The 16,853-nt window shown below is 39.7% G+C and overlaps 1 protein-coding gene across 10 annotated transcripts in view; it reads left to right on the top strand.

Moving 5' to 3' along the window:
- The first annotated feature begins 1,507 nt into the window (after positions 1-1,507).
- The window catches only part of CCSER1 (coiled-coil serine rich protein 1), a 1,483,327-nt gene continuing 1,467,981 nt past the window's right edge, over positions 1,508-16,853 (top strand). For 4 of the 10 annotated variants that reach the window (XM_058295427.2, XM_058295480.1, XM_058295444.2 and 1 more), the window contains exon 1: positions 1,508-1,950. The gene's annotated coding sequence lies outside the window, so the exon portion shown is untranslated. The remainder of the gene's footprint in view (positions 1,951-16,853) is intronic. The other 6 variants (XM_058295433.2, XM_058295464.2, XM_058295424.2 and 3 more) reach the window with 5 other exon arrangements.

Below are 16,853 nucleotides of genomic sequence, written 5' to 3'. Positions count from 1 at the left end.
CTACAATATATGGATAACCAGCATATCACAAATGAGCTAGCATATGGCAAAATCCTGAAGATGTAGCAATGGTCATAAGTACTGGTAAAGGAGGGAAGAAGATATGGTAACTGAGTTGTCATCTTTGTCACCACCGCCCTAGACTTCTAAAGATTCCTAAAGGTTCTTATCTTCCTTTTGCCACATTTCTGAAAGGAAGTTTCCCATAGTTCCAGAAAGCGGGGTTTTGCCCTCTTGCTAGAATACACATCAACTTCTAATTCTCAATTAAAAAATATACATCTTGCTTTTACCCCCAATATACCCATTTGCCAGGAGTCAGATTGTGAGCAGTTAGATTAGATTTTAGACACTATGTATACACACACCACCACCACCACAACCACCACCATCCTTGAATGAAGCATAGATTGCATGGTTCTTGGGAAATATATCCCAATACATCAGAGCACCAGATCACAAAGTTCCTTGATCTGGACAGTAGGTTAATAAGGATTAGGGAAGGGGATGTCAGGTGCACAACTTGAACACTGGGGGTTTATTATCTACCTAGAAATGGTACTACTTTCCACCAGAATGTGTTTAAAAAATGCTTCACACACACACACACACACACACACACACACACAGGAGGTAATGCATCAATCTGCTGTTTTGCCTACTAAAGGCATAAATATATAGGAGTGGAGAAAAGGGACAGGATGGATAGGAAAGAGTTCAGGATCCAAAGAAACCTTAAAGAAAATGAGGCAGAGCAAGGGGAGAGAGGATCAAGAGAATATAAATTAGGTAAGTACAGCAACACGCAGCCGAAGTTTTCTCCATCTTTACATTGGCAAATTCTCTGTCCAGGGATATCAGTCAAATGATGTCAGATTGGTAGCTGGTTCTGTTTGTAATGCCCACAGTTGTCAAGGACCTTGTGGTCGGAACACTCCCAGTCACAGTAGCAATGCTTCCATTATCTTACACACATGATTGCTTAAATGGTTCCTGGGAGGTGTGAAGAGCTTAGAGTTAAGAAGCCAGGTTTCTTCGACCTTTACTGTTGAAAAAAGAGACAGGATTGGGATGCGTTGGGTAAAAAGGACCAGAGGGGAAATACCCTCACAATTTCCCCTTTAGAGGTGGAGGAGAAAGAAGATAACCTCGGTGTCTTGGAAAGAAAGGATACAGTGCATTTCCACATCCCTGCGGACCCCTCACAGCGCTTCAGACACTTCTCCAGATCTCTTCTCCGGACCTGCCAGTTCGACCTACCTACAAGGATGGGTAGGGCGAAAGCCAAGTCAGCACGGTCGGAGACCGCTTCCCCTAAATGGGAAACTCAGCAGCTAGCCAGCAGTGGGTGTGCGCGCCTTAAGGTTAGAGTATTCCTGCTTGGTGGCCTGCGGCCGCAGTTGGCGCGGCGCCGCCCTGGACACCGCCCACACTCCAGCCCCAACCTACCCCCGTCGCTCCTACTCCCCCACCCTCCATAAAGGCCGCACTTGCCTCCGCCCTCCTTGCAGCCCGGGAGTGCGGCCTGCTGGGGAGGTGGCTCTCGCGCTCCCCGCTCGGTCTCACTCTGCGCACTCACACACTTGGAAGCGCCTCCCCACGTCCCTCCCCTGCTCTCCTCTGGCTAAGCTCTTCTCTCTCACCACAAATAGTCGCCTACCGACTGCCAATCCGCCTCTCCCTCTCCCTCTCTCTCTCTCTCTCAACAACATGACTGACTGGAAAGCAGTGGCTCTGGCAGAGCAGTTCTGCTGGCGCAGGCAGCAGCAGCAGGAGGATTATTAAATAACGCAGCTCGACTCTTCAACTGAGAGTGGAGAGAAGGAGCCCAACAGCCGAGAAGGGGAGGGTAGGCAGAAGAGGGGGACCAGGAAGGACACCCCGTGCCCCGAAGACATAAATCCCCGAGTGCCCGGGAGGAGCCTTAACAAGCGACGCGGAGCCCTCAAGGTAGAAACGCTCCCGGTGCCCCCGGTGCCCCCGGTGCCCCCGCGCCCGGCGGGTCGCGCGTCGCGTCGCCGCTGCGCCGGGCTCGGCTGCGGGCGGGCGCGGGATGATCGCCCGGCAGGTGGCCGCGCCGTGCCCGCGCCGCGCGGGTAGGAGCTCCAGCCCAGGGCCCGGGTGCCGGCCCCGGGCCGGGCCGAGCGTGCGCGGCGTGGAGAGCCGGCCCTGCGGGCGGGGTGGAAGGCAGGCAGGCGGGTTCGCTCGCCCCCGGCTCGCGAGTCCTGGCGCGCGGCGTGGCCATTTCCTCCGCGCTCCTGCGCGCTCCCCGCCCGAGGGCCCCCGCGGCCGCTCCAGGGGGATGCGGAGTGCGGCCGGCTAGGGGGGCAGGAGTTGGCGCAGGCTTGGGGCCGCTCCCCTCCCTCGCCGCTCGGGTCCCGCAGGTAGAGGCGGCCGTCGGGCGCTGGCGCCCCGGGCTTCGGGTGCCGCGGTTGGGGTGGCGGCGAGGAGGGGGAAGGGAGGGGAAGGGAGGGGGCGGGGAGCCCGGGGTTCCCGGCGGAGCCGCAGTGTTGGAGCCCGGACCGCCTCTTGCCTCCGTCTGCTTTTCCTCTGGCGCTGGCTTCCTGGATTGGAGGGGAGACCCTCCCCAGCGACAGCAGAACAGCAGCGACTTAGAGTGAACAAATTGCTTTGTGGTGGCTCGTCCAGGGCTCCAGGGGGATGTGTGCGTGTGTGCGTGTAAGATCGCGCTCTGGACGAAACAAGGCGTTGGTCCACCTGAGAAGCGCCAGTCCTGATCCTAAACCGCAGGTGGCTCCCTGGGCCCCCTCATCTTTTGGCTTCTGACCCAAGAACCTCGTACACACTGTGCCAGCAAGGGGGTAGGGCTGCGCGAAGAGGTGACGATGGGATTTGTGAATGGTGCTTTTCTGCGACTGGAGGCTGAGCCTTGCTGATGTAGAGGAGGAGGTATCCAGAGTGAGAAGAAAGGCTATTTATGGCAAAGAGTTGTGAAATTTCTCGGGGTTTCCCTTCAGCATAGTATATCCTGAGTTTCTCTCTCTCCCTCTCTCCCGCTCTCCCTCTCTCCCTCTCTCCCTCTCTCCCTCCTCTCTTTCCCTCCCTTCCTTCCTCTTTTCACTTCTGCCCCCTCCCCCCCTTCTTCCTTCCTCTCAGAATTTGAAGCATTTCTGCCCTCCTTCCCGTGGGACCCGGAGTATGAAATGAAGGAAGTCATAAAATTACTTGTTTTTTTTACAGGTAGAAAAAAATGCATCTTAGAAGTAGCTGATCTCTTACCCTGTAATGTTTTTATATCCTTATTCTGCACCCTCTTAATCTTCAGCCTGGCAGTAAGACTAACATGACAGAAAACACCTTCTAGGTTAACAGCCTTTATTTCTGGTATCTTCACAGCTGAATACCTTCCCACTGAAATGTAACACATTTATATATCCCTTTTCTCTCCCCTCAGAAAGGCTATTATAATGTACATAAAATAACCTGCACATATTTTTATGTAAAACTGGCTTTATTCATAAGCCTTAAGGAGGTCTGAGAAGATGACACCAAGGTGATTTATATCTGTTACCACTGATAGGTCAGAAAACTAGTTCTTAAGCTAGGTACTGCAATACTGTTCCTATAGACTGCAACACAGCTTGTTTTGGTTTCTCTTTCTCTTTGCTTCATAAACATACAGATTCAAAGACATGACTTTTGAAGGTTAGAGATAACTTAGAATAGTGTCTTAACACCTATCTTTCAGCAAATTTATGTTCAGCTTTTATAGAACTGAAGACTGGGTTGTGACTGAGATATTAGGGCAGTCTCCTCATTTTAAATTGGGATGTTTCGAAGCACCTGCCAAACACATTGAAACTCCAAGTTGTAACCACCCCTTCAATAATTTCAAGTAGAATAAAGAGAGATATGCTGCTCAATCCATTTGTCTTCATTAGATATTCATTAGGAGGCTCCTTATTTTGATCAAAGCTTATCAATTTGTTTTTTTTACATTGTGGACATAGCTAATCTTCACAGTCCTGTTCATTTGAACAACACAGTGAGTTTAAGGATTTGATATTCTGATTTGATTAGATTCACATTTGTTTAAAATTATATTTTGATATTGGAGCATAAGCAGGAGCATGTGCAGTGTTATATATTAATTTTGAACCTAGGCAAAGGTTCCTCAAGTTTCCTGAATCATTGGCATGTAGAGAAAATGGGGAATTAAAGTGCATACTTGATGAGCTGCATTATTATTGCAATCTCTAAAAAGTCATATTTGTTAATATTTTGTTCTTTGACATAGTAACAGAATTGGCAACTGTTTATTACTTTAAAGATGTATTATTTATAGTGTAGAATGTTAATTTACATCAGGCTTGAGGTAAAAAATGAAATCTTTATTATATTTTAAAAACAATAGTTATTCAACTCTGTTGCATTTTAGTACTTATCATAATACTCAAATAAAGGGTACGTCAGATGCAAGGTACTTTCTAGTCATTGTGGAGGAAGGTTTCTCTTCCTGCCTGCCCTTCAGGAGCTTCCCCTCTAGTGGGAGGAACTCTGTTTTCTCATGCTTGACAATAGGGTTAATAACCCATGACAATAAGAGATTGCATGGCAAATGAGGAATATGGGAGTTCCGACCATGACAATACCAGTTTATGCCAGGTTTGGTCCAAAAACACGCCAGAGGTTGGGTAAAACTTGCTTGTTCTTGGTCATAAAGGATAAATAAGATTGAGCAGAGTGTGTATTAGAAGAAATATAAGGTATAAGATGCAAGTCTTCTGGAATTATAGAAAAGAACAAAAGACATAAGGGAAAATTAGTTTAGGCTAAAATAAATTTAGATGCTAGACAGTGGTGGTATTTATTGTGTGAGGTTGTATTTATTGTGTGAGGTACAGGGTGAGTATGTTTTGTGTTTCTTTATTAGAGATATTGTGGCTTTACAGAATAATCATGCATAGAATACAGGACTTCCATATACCACCTTATCATTAATACCTTACATTGGTGTGGAAATTTGTTACAATTGATGATAGCATATTTTTATAATTGTACTATAACTGTAGTCCATGGTTTAACTTAGGGTTCACTGTATAATGTAGTTCCATGGATTTAAAAAAAATTCTTTTACCGTATATACAATCTAACATTTCTCCTTTTAATCATATTCAGGTATATATTTCAGTGCTATTAATTACATTCATAATCTTGTACTACCATCACCACCATCCAATACGAAAAAAGTTCTGTCATTCCAGCTATGAGTGCTGTACATTTTAGGCTTTAACTTCCCTTTCACAGTCATGCTGTCTCCTGGTAACCTATAGTCTAGATTCTGACTCTAGGAGTTGGTCTATTATAATTATTTCAAATCAGTGTGGTCATTCAATATTTGTCCTCTAGTTTCTGGCTTATTTCACTCAACATGATCTCTTCAAGGCTTATCCATGTTGTTGCATGTATCTGGACTTCATTCCTTTTTACAGCTGAATAACATTCCTTAGAATGTATATACCACATTTTACGTTTTGGTGCACATAATTCTTTACCGTCTGTTTTCGGAACTAATAATCAATATTTCTGCCCCTGAGGAGATGAATCTTTGACTTTAGATTACTGTTTAACAAGCAGTATGCTCTCTATATATTGTAGGGAAGACATACTCTAAATATTTACACATCTACCTGCATCACACTGAAGTGCTGAGTTTGGAAGTAATATCAAGGTGTTACATGTGCAACCTATTTATAGTGAAGTGTTTTGGATACTACTAACCCAACACTCCCTAGATTTGCTCTAAAGGAAAAAAGTGGGGTAATGTGTAAAACAGCAGCTTTAGTAGTGAACTTTCACTGAATGCTTGACATTCGTTCTTCATATAAAGTCCATACCATGGTATATAACTTATTTTCTATAATATTTTAATCTGAAAGTTATTAGAGCTCATTCATGTAATAGTTAATATGTCTTTATAGCTTTTTCCTCCATGCATATAAAGCTATAATGCAGGTTGTGGAGACCATTTTTGAATTGTAGCAACAATTTTAAAGATATTTAACCATTTTCTGCTACGTAGATTGTGTTAATAATAGGAGTATGACATGTCTCCTACTCTAAGCTTAGTTTCTTTTCTTTAAATATTTGGTTTGTTTTTAGACCAAAGCAAAATTGTATAAAACATATTTCTTCATTTTAAGGACACGAGGGAAATATCTAAGTTGACTTTGAGCCTACCTATTCAATATGACAAGCCGGAAGTATTTTCTGGTGACAGCAAAGAAATTATACAAATATTACATATGAGTTTCAGTAAATAACAGGTTGGAATGATTTTCAGATTAGTTGAATTAAAAGATATATATATTGTTGCCAGTGTTTAGATGAAAGTTATTATAAGAGTGAAAAGCCTAATAAAAAACAAATTTTGTGCAGGAATGAGGTGATTTCTAACAGAGAGCACAAACAAGCTTATCTGTCAGCTGGTCCCTTTTGAGTTCAGTTTTGGAGTATAAGTCACAGGTGTATCACTTTGATAATATTATCTTGCTTACTGTATGACGAACAGCTTCTGCCTGATTTCCCTATTGGATAGTGACAAAATCTCTTTGCTTTATATTGAAGACATATGCTTCTATCAGCAATATTATCTTCACTATGCAAGAGTGCCACTTGACAATAAACATGAACTCTGGGGTGGGAAAAGCAGTGAGGAAAGATGTGGCAATTGCTGCAAAACACTAACAAAAAACATATTTCAGTATGAAGCCTAAACTAAATATAATACAAAAATGAAAACCTGTGCAACTAAGTTGCAGTTGATACAGTGTCAACAGATTATCAGTTCTTATTTTAAACAGCTTTTAAATTGAAAATTGAAAATGCATTTTATGGACTAAATAAAATATGCAGAAAAATGTGATGGTCAGAAATGTTTACTGAGTTCTCTGGTTGGTATTAAAAATTGTTAAAAAGATTTCTGCTTAGATCATTGATAAATGAAGTTTGATATTGGGCAAAGTGTCTGGTCCTGTTTCTAGATTAATTTACAAAATGTATTTTGGTTTTTGTATTTGCATTATTTACTCTGTATTAACAATGTTTAAATTTTAATTAAAATTTTTAAAAATTCCATACTGTAACTATGGTCCGATAAAACATAAAATACAAAGGTCATTGATAAGGAAAACACCTTCTTATTTAATAGGAAATTCTTAACATAGAGCAGTGGTTCTCAAAATATGGTCTGTTAGCAGCAGCAGCAGCAGCAGCAGCATGTGTGAGCTCGTTAAAATGCCATTTCTCCAGCTCCTACCCCAGACCTATTGAATCAGAAACTCTGAGGTGTGGTCCTCTTTGTGGTTTGATGTACATTGTTTGAGAACTACTGACAGTATTTTATAGTGAGTTTTGAAGGCTGTGTCTTCTACCTGCTTTGCATCTAAGACAAAGCCCTTCTCGTAATTTGTGAACATAACTAAGGTTTAACTATTTAGATCTGGAAAACATTACATTCTTCCTCAGATTTTCATCTTAACTGTATTTTTGGATAAAAAAAATGAGTTCCCAATTTTTGTGCACACATTTGTTGTTGACAGGGAAGGCAACGTCATGGTAAAGATCCCATGCTGGATATTATCAAGAAGTTATTTATAAAACAAAGAAGAGTCACGGTGTACAAAGCTTGACCATTTTTTGTTTTGTCTTCTTGACACTTACGTCTTGCCATGGAGTAATTGTCTTTTTTTATGTAAGATTTCAGTTATTTAAACTGCACGATAATAGCATCACAGAATTAGCTATCCACAAAGTTTTAGTCCAAATCTTTACATCTTTCATGATTAAGGGTAATGTGCGTCCATCCTGGATCTCTTTTAGTACAACTCTTCCCTTTGCTTTCTCCTTGCTGTAGTCACACCATACTCCCTTCTATCAAGTGATCTCTGCTTCAGTTGTACCCTCTTCTTTCAAGAGCTCTTTCTTCCCAACACTCCCCATCCCTCACCCTCAATGCCAAGTAATTGCTGTACCTGCCTTTCAGATATGAATTCAACCAGTGCTTCTCTAAGAATCTTCCTTGGAATTCTTGGCCATGTCAATTCCTTTATTGTATATTGTTTTCATTCCATGTTATTCTACCATGTACTTAATGCAATTTTAATTTTATATGTATTTGTGTGATTCTGTCCATTTTAATTTTATATGTATTTGTGTGATTCTGTCCATCTCTGTCACTAACTGTGTTAGTTTGCCAGGAATGTTATAACAAATCAACAGATTGAATAAAATAATGGGAATTTATTGCCTCATGGATTTGGAGGCTACAAGTCAAAAATCAGTGTCTCAGCTAAGCATGCTTTCTCCAAAAGTCTGTAGCAGTCTGGTGCTGGCTTGCCACAAGCCTTGGGATTCCTTGGCTTGCATCTCTGTTTCTTCCTCGTGACTTCTTCTGGCTTCTACTTCCCCTCAGTTGTCTGTGTCTCTGTGTGGATTTCCTCTTATAACGACTTCAACCGTATGGATCAAGGCCCACTTTTATTCAGTTTGGCTTCATCTAAACAGAATCATTGAATATCTTTTTACAAATGAGCCTACACTTTAAATAATAATAGAACCTTCATGGGTCGTATGTACAAGTGGATTCGTATCCACAGGACTGGGGGTTATGACTTGAGCAGGTCTTTTGGGAGGGGCATGAGTCATTTCCCACACTGACAGCCATGGTCTTATCAGGGATTAGCAGTGCCTGGCACAGTAGGTGCCCGATAAATGTTAGTTAAATAAATGCATGAGTTTGTGAATGAGCATCATCTATGTGCTGATCCTAAGGATGTTTTATTTTGTTCCAAACAAAAGCACTTTAAGAAAAAATTAAAAATGAAGGGAGTCCTAGAACAAAAGCAATTCTGCTACTGATGAAATAGTCTCTTAATAACAATAGTAGTGGACTTAATGTACGGAGCACTTCCTACATGGTAAGCACTTTATATACATTATAATGTAAGTCATCCAATACTGAAACTTGTTTTTTGCATATTTTAGAGATGAGAAAACTGGGGCTTTGTTTTATAGTTTGCCAAACTATTGAGACCAAACTCTGATCATTTTTTTTCAAACTTCATGTTTTTAAGTACATTCAAGCTTACAGGACAGTTGCAAAAATAATAAAAACCCCGTATAGAGAATTCCAACATACCCTACCCACCAGATACCCATATCCACTTATTTTAACATTTTGCCACATTTGCCTCATCCTCCCTGCCTCCCTCCCTCCGTCTACTTGCTACCTACCTGTCTGTCTGTTTATAAATACATTTTCTGAACACTTGAAAGTAAGTTCTATACACCATGCTTCTTGAAAACTTAATACCACCTTGTACATTTCTAAGACAAAAAATATTCACTTATATAATCTCCTTAAGTGCAGTTATAAAGTTCAAGGAACTTAAAAGTGATATAAAAGTTACAGTTTATGTTCCAGTTTTTTCATGTCCTAATTATGTCCTTTTGAGCTTTTTCTCCTCCCTTGTTATATCCCATCCAGGGTTATATATTGCATTTAATTGTTATTGTCTCTTTAGTTGCTTTTTTATTTTAAATTGTGGGAACACACATACAACATAAACTTTCTCATCTCAGCTCCTCCCAAGCATACCGTTCAGTGGGATTAATCATATTCACAATGTTGTGGTACCCTTACAACCTTCATTACAAAGACTTTCCCATTTCCCCAAACACACCCTTATACCAAATTATGCACTAATTCCCCATTCCCCTGCTCCTGGCAACCTTTTTTTGCCTTTATGAGCATGCATTTTTTTTTTCTGATATTTTCTTTGTAGGTAGGGCCTAAATTTAACATCTTAAATCTACTGCAATCTTATTTCCTTTGATACTAACTTTACTTCAATATCATAACAAAACTGTCCCTATGCCCTTCCATCCCCTCACTTTGATGTATTTCTTGTCACAGTTTACAAGTTATGAGTCCCAAACCACTGATTTATTATTACATTTTCTTCATTTACCTTTCAGATTCTGTGGGAAATAAAAACGGGAGGTACAAACCCGAAATACAATAGTACTGGCATTTATATTTACTCATGTCATTATCTTTACCAGATATCTTCATTTTTTAATGTGGCTTTGATCCTTTCTGTGTCTATGGTCCTTTCCTTTCAACCAACAGAACTCTTTTTAGCATCTCTTGTAGTGCTGATTGGAGCTGAGGAACTCCCTCAGTTTTTGTTAATCTGAAAATGTCTTAACCTCTCCCTCATGTTTGAAACATAATTTTTCCGTATATAGAATGTTTGGTTGGCAGTTTTTTCCTTTCAGCACTTTAAATATGTCATCCCATGGGCGTCTTCTCTTTATGGTTTCTGATGAGAAATTGGCACTTTTTCTTTAGAGGGTCCCTTTATGTGGCACCTTGTTTCTTTCTTGTGACTTTCAGACATCTCTGTTTATCTCTGGCTTTTGACAGCTTGATTATAATTTGTTGCAGTATGGATTCTTTGGGTTTATCCTATTTGGAGTTTGTTGAGCAGCTTGGAGGTGTATATTCATGCCTTTCATTAAGTTTGGGGAATTTTCAGCAGTAATTTCTTTGAATAGTCTCTCTGCTTTTTTCTTTCTTCTCCTTCTGGGACTTTCACAATGTTTTATATTGGTGTGCTGGATGGTGTCCCACAGCTTCATAAAGCTGTGTTCAATTTTCTTCTTTCTTTTTCTGCCTCTCAGACTGGATAATTTCAATTGTTTTTATCTTCAAGTACACTGATTCTTCTGCCAAAACCAATCTTCTGTTGGATCCCTCAAGGAAATTTTTAATTTTTATAACTATGGTCCTCAGCTGTGTTTGGTTCCTTTTCATAGTTTCCTTCTTTCTACTGATATTCTCTTTGTGTACATTTATCATTTTCCTGATTTCCTTTAGTTCTTCGACCATGTTTTCCTTTTGCTGTTTAAGCAAATTAGGATTATTTTTTAAAAGTCTTTGTCTTCTATCTCCCAGGTCTAGTCCTCTTCATTGATAGTTTAAAATGCTTTAATCTTCTACTTTGCGTGGGACATTGCTTCCCATTTCTTATATATTTTTGCTATCATTTGTTGAAACCTGGACATTTTCATATTTTAAGGTACTATCGCTGGAATTTTGACTCTTAAGTCTCTGTTCCTCAATTCAAGCTTTTGGAGTTTTCCTTGAATGCCAGGAACTAACAAAAACAGGAGGAGGAGGAGGAGGAAGAGGAGGAAGAGGACCAGGAGGAGGAGGAAGAAATACCTTTCCTAGACTTTACATAATGAACTATGTGATTGCTTTCCTTCAGAGTTTATACCTACGAGTTTAGAGAATAGCTCCAGGTAAATCATAGGGGCTTCCTTGTTTATTTTTATGAACGTGTCTTGTCTTGGACATGCACTTTGGTGCTAAGAGTTCCCCCATTTACACGAATACAAGTGATGGTCCCAGGCACTGCACTGTATGTCCTATAGCCAGCAATCTCCTGTCTAGGTAGCCATGACATGCCTGCTCTCCCACAGTGTTTTGTAGAAGCACTCTAGGAACTGCCTTCTTCCTATAGGATAAGCTCTGGGATGCCAAGCCTTAGAAGAGTAACCTGATGCAGTCCCTTAGGCCACCACCAGAGACTGGGCCAGGCATATATGCCCCAGTATGTTCACACAGGGGTTTTTCGCTCCCTTTGGATCCAAGACTGGGGCACAGCTATGCGCCATCCTAATGAGGGAATGGGGCAGGGAGCATCAGGGCACCAGGAGATCCTACCACTTTTAAGTTGACTTTTTTTGGTTCAGCACATACTACATCACTAATCCTTGAACTGTTTTCTGTAGTTTGAGGAAGAGGTTCCTGCCAGTTCTTACTGGTTTGCAAAGCTTCTGTGGTGGGAAGGTCGTCCTGCTACTTCTTTCTTTTAATTTTCAGTTCCTCTAGGTATACATGGGTTTACTCAATGTTCCAAAGTTTGTAGCAAAGTTTGTGGACAATCAGAGCATTAAAATTTTGAAATGTTCTATTGTACTAAATGTACAAAGTTATAATGTGGCTAAATTAGTCAATAGCATGAATACAATTAGATGCATAAATCCACTACTAGGTATAATCTCAAAAAAATTAAAAGCAGGAACTCAAACAGGTATTTGCACACCAGTGTTCATAGCAGTGTTATTCACAATTGTCAAAAGTGGAAACAAACCAAGTGTCCATCAGCTAATGAATGGATAAAGAAAATATAGTAAACAAACACTCACACTTGCAAAGGAAAATTGTTCAGCTGTAAAAAGGGAATGTAGTCCTGAAGTCCTGATACATGCCACAATATGGATGAACCTGGAAGACATCATGTTGAGTTAAATAAGCCAGAAACAAAAGGACAAGTGTTGCATGGTTTTGCTGATTAGGAACAATTAGAATAAGCAAACTCATAGAGTCAGAATCAATAATATAGGTTAACAAGGAACAGATTGGGGTTAGGGAATTGGAAGTTAAAACTTAAAATGTACAGGGTTCCTATTGGAATGATGGAAGTGTTTTGGTAATGGATTCTGGTAATGGTAGCACAACATTGTCAACACAATTAATAGCACTGAAATATATATCTGAATGTGATTTAAAGGGAAGATATTCAATTGTATATATGGTAACATAATAACATTTTTAAAAATTAGAGCATTGAAAAGTGCAGAAAAATAATTGGTTTGAGTATTTCACTTTTTGCCTATTTATAGCTTTTGTCAGAATCTATTCCTAGGGTTGTAACCATTTAATCATTAACTCAAATCTCAGCCATGTTCCAGATTGAGGACCAATCCTTCTAAGTAGTGGGATAATTGACTAGTTGATAGCCCAATGCATTGGGACTTAACAATGAGGCAAACTTGATGCAAGTCTGACTCTAATCTTATAATCTGTTTCTAGTGATTGGCCTTCTGTTTTATAACCGAAACCAATTTATCACCTAATATTCTTTCCTGTGTCATAATGAATTACTCAATATCACTATATCTTCCAGCATTTTGGGAGGACCTTTCTCTTGACAAAGACTTCTTGATTTCTTTAAACTCTGAGATCATCTCATTTCAAGAGCTCTTTTATCTGGTGGCAGTCTTTCCAAAAGAAAACTAATTTCTGGATCTCTATAGACAACCAACTCTTAGTGGCTTCTTTACTTCCTCTCCAGTACTCACTCTGTGTCCTCTGTTGATGACAAGTGCTAATGGCAAATGGCCATACCTCTTGATACTCAGGCTACTTGGACTTCTTGTTCATAGACAGAGCTGGATCTTTATGATGCTTCCCAAACTCACTGTAAGTCGAGTACCAGTTCCTGGGGCCATCCCCAGCCTGACTCATTTTGCTGCATGTAACCTTTTCTTACTTGGCTATGTCTCATGATAGAGCCAGCTCATCATTGGCAGCAAACTTTTTATGAATGCTTATTATGTGCAAGTCATTCTGTTCCATAAAAAATATTATCTCCTGTGGGTGTGATCTTAAAAATACAGAGTAAAGTACCAGTAATTTATGATGGTTTCTGAACAGCTAAATCCACAATAAATGAAATGCATTTTCTTCCATGTATTTTTTGATGTCTACATGTGATACATGTGTACAGATATGTGCAGAATGTGCATATGAATCTTTTAGGTTTTGCCTTTTTTTTTTCTAGTCAATTGTTAATTTCAAGATAATCAAGCTCTTCTGTAGTCTCCTTCATAACCTTATTTGAATATGATATCTTTGGAATGTAGAACCGCTGAAGAAACATATTCCAGATGGGATAATGCATTCTCTAATTTTCTTCATTTGTTAAGGAACCTAGTGGTTCTTCAGTGTTCAAGAATTGTTCAGGAGGCAAACCAAGTGTACCACCCTAATTCAACTCTGCTGAGAATCTAAGTGATATACCTTACTTATTGACCTAATTCAGGCTAGGTTGGTAAATACTTATCACTGCAATTACCTACTTTCTGGAAATAGTAAAATACTGTGATTCTGTAATTATTTTTTAAAACAAGTCATTTTGTGTGTGTGTTTGGGAAAAACAAGAAATAATGTATCACAAACCTTTATTAGATTACAAATAAAAGCAAGTAAGTATATATGAATAAAGGCATGGCACAAATAATGCCTGTGAAACCATGCCATTATTTAATTCTAGGCATTTCTTTCCTCAGAAAACTATTTTTATTTGTATGTTTTCATTTATTAATAAATACATAAGCTGCCAGGACATTTTGGTTGAATATATCATATATGCTTCCTATCTGATATACCGTAAACTTCAAGACATTCAGGAAAAGCTCATAGGATGAAAAGCATACATTTATCCTAGAAACATCAGATCAGAAGGCTAGGAAAAGGAAGAAAATACTCTCTAACCAAACTCAAATTTAATATTAGAAGTGCAGAGTTGGAGCAGCTTATGTAAGTGAAGTTTTGAACACATCCTATAGGTAACAAAAGCAATGGGTCTGCACATAAGTATTTCTAAATTTTCAAAAGAATCTTATTTATTAGACAATAGCTCACAGACACTTTATTTAAAAATTTCTAATAGTATACTGATGCACAAACAGACCCAAGAATACTGAAAGTATTCATTGATAAAGGAGTTACTTCCAAGTTAGACTGTACTTCCTTAAAAGTAATCTTAAAAGTGAAGTAGAGAGTACTGAATCAGGCCATTTACTAAAACATTACACATTTTTACACAAATGTAAGATTTTAGCAACATTAGGGGTGAATTGATTTCTGGAGTATTTCCTCCATTGTAACTCAAGATGTAAATATGGAGGCATTGGGAAGATACCTTCTTCATTAACATTCCAGCTTTAGAGAGAATGAAAGTTAATGGAGTGGGAGGTTCAATGTTGATTACAAGGACAGTTTAATCAGAAGCATCTTGAGGGAACTGCAAGGGTTGGCCCACTCTCTTGGCCCAAGGAGAACTCTTTGGTCCAGACCTCGGCTTCCATGGTTGTGCCCCTTGAAATCATTCTTCCTTCAATTCATACCTTCTCTGTCCTTTTCAGGAAATGTTTCTGCTCATACAAATTTTGCAAAAATCTTGTTGGATTTTGTAAAAATCAGTTCCAGGTGACACAAACCATCAGACAATAAAATTTTCTGCAGAAACTTCCTAGGTAACTACATTTCCTATCCTGACTTTCATTGAAATGCCTGAATATCTCCATGTTCAGCAACATCTTCTTTAGCAAGGAATTGTTCAATTAAAACCTGAAACCAGGGGAAACCAGGCTGTACCTGCCTCAGTCTGGAAATCTCCTCAGCTAAATGTCCAAACATATCACTTTCGAGTTCTGACTTCCATCCAACAGAACTCAATTTTGCCAAGCTCTCTGTCACTTTATAACAAGGATCTCCTTACTTCCAATGTTTAATGACAAAATTCATCATTTCCTTCAAAGTCTCACCAGAAGTACTTTAACATCCAAGTTTCTACCAACATTCTTTTCATGGTGAATTATGTATTCTCTATGACAGTACAAACTTTCTCTATAGCTGCCACTCATTTCTGAGTCCTTTCAATTCTTTCAGCCTCTACCCATTACCTAATTCTAAAAGTATTTCCACATTTTAGGTCGTTGTCAGAGCAGCACACCACATTTGGTACCAAAAACCATCTTAGTTTTCTAGCTATTAAAATAACAACATACAATGGGTTGGCTTAAGTGATGGTAATTTATTGGCTCATAGTTTTGAGGGTACAAGTCCAAAACTGAGATAACAGCAAGACAATGTTTTCTCACCAAAAAATGTGGCACTTTGGACCTGGCTGCTGACACTCTTTGGTCCTTGGCTTTTGTCACATGGCAACTTTCTCTTTCAGGTGCTCTTGACTTCTAGCTTCTGGCTTCTTCCCGTGGCTCCTCCTCCTGTGCCCAGTTTCCTTTGTAGACTTCAGCTCTACTGGATTAAGGCCCAATAACATCTTTAGAGATCCTATTTACAAATGGGTTCCTACCCACAGGACCAGGGGTTGAGACCAGAAAATGCACCTTTGTGGAGGACATGATTTAATTCCAAAATCTACCCAGTGAAGCAAAAGAAGGACCCACTTTCTGGGATATTTCTGAAGAGTACTATTGATTGGGTGAGGGTATAGTAAGCACCCAGCTCCAAAGTCTGATGGAAAACTGAATGGATGAGGTATAGTTTTAGTTTCTTGGGCAAATGCTATGAAATGGATTATTTTAAAGAATGGGGATTTACTTGCTCACGGTTTTGAGGTAGAAAAGAAAATGCAAATCAAGGCATCATCAAGGCAATGCTTTCTTCCTGAAGACTGTGGTGGTCTGGGGCTGGCTGTTGGTGGTCCTTGGTCCATATCTGTTTACATGGCAAGGCACATGGCAGCATCTCCTGATCTCTCCCTTTTTGTTTGCCGTTGATGTTCACCTTCTTGCTTCCTGGCTTTCTGTCTCTTTGTTTGAATTTCATTCCACTTATAAAGGACTCTAATAATAGGATTAAGACCTATCCTGATAGAGGTGGGCCACATTTTAATTGAAAAGTATCTTTATTAAAAAAATCCCATTTATAGTATAGATTCACACCACAGGAATGGATTAGGTTTAAGGACATTTGGGGGGGTGGGTATATATACAGTTTCAAACTTCCTAAAGGTGTTTTAATATCTAAAGAGTTCATTTTAAATAGAGGAATACATTGATAAGTTTGAAGTTCTGGAGATTTCACTGCCTTCCTTCCTCTCTGCTGGATTCAGTGACTCCTGGATTCAGTGACTCTTTGCTCTGAGGGAGCTATCCAGGGTACCATACTCCTGTGGAAACCCTTGCTTGCACAGTTTTGCAAAATATGTTGTTATTTTTATTTTTGC

This window comes from Dasypus novemcinctus, chromosome 1, assembly GCF_030445035.2.
Source record: "Dasypus novemcinctus isolate mDasNov1 chromosome 1, mDasNov1.1.hap2, whole genome shotgun sequence".
Lineage (NCBI taxonomy): Eukaryota > Metazoa > Chordata > Mammalia > Cingulata > Dasypodidae > Dasypus > Dasypus novemcinctus.
This window is presented reverse-complemented; position numbering and strand designations above follow the sequence as displayed.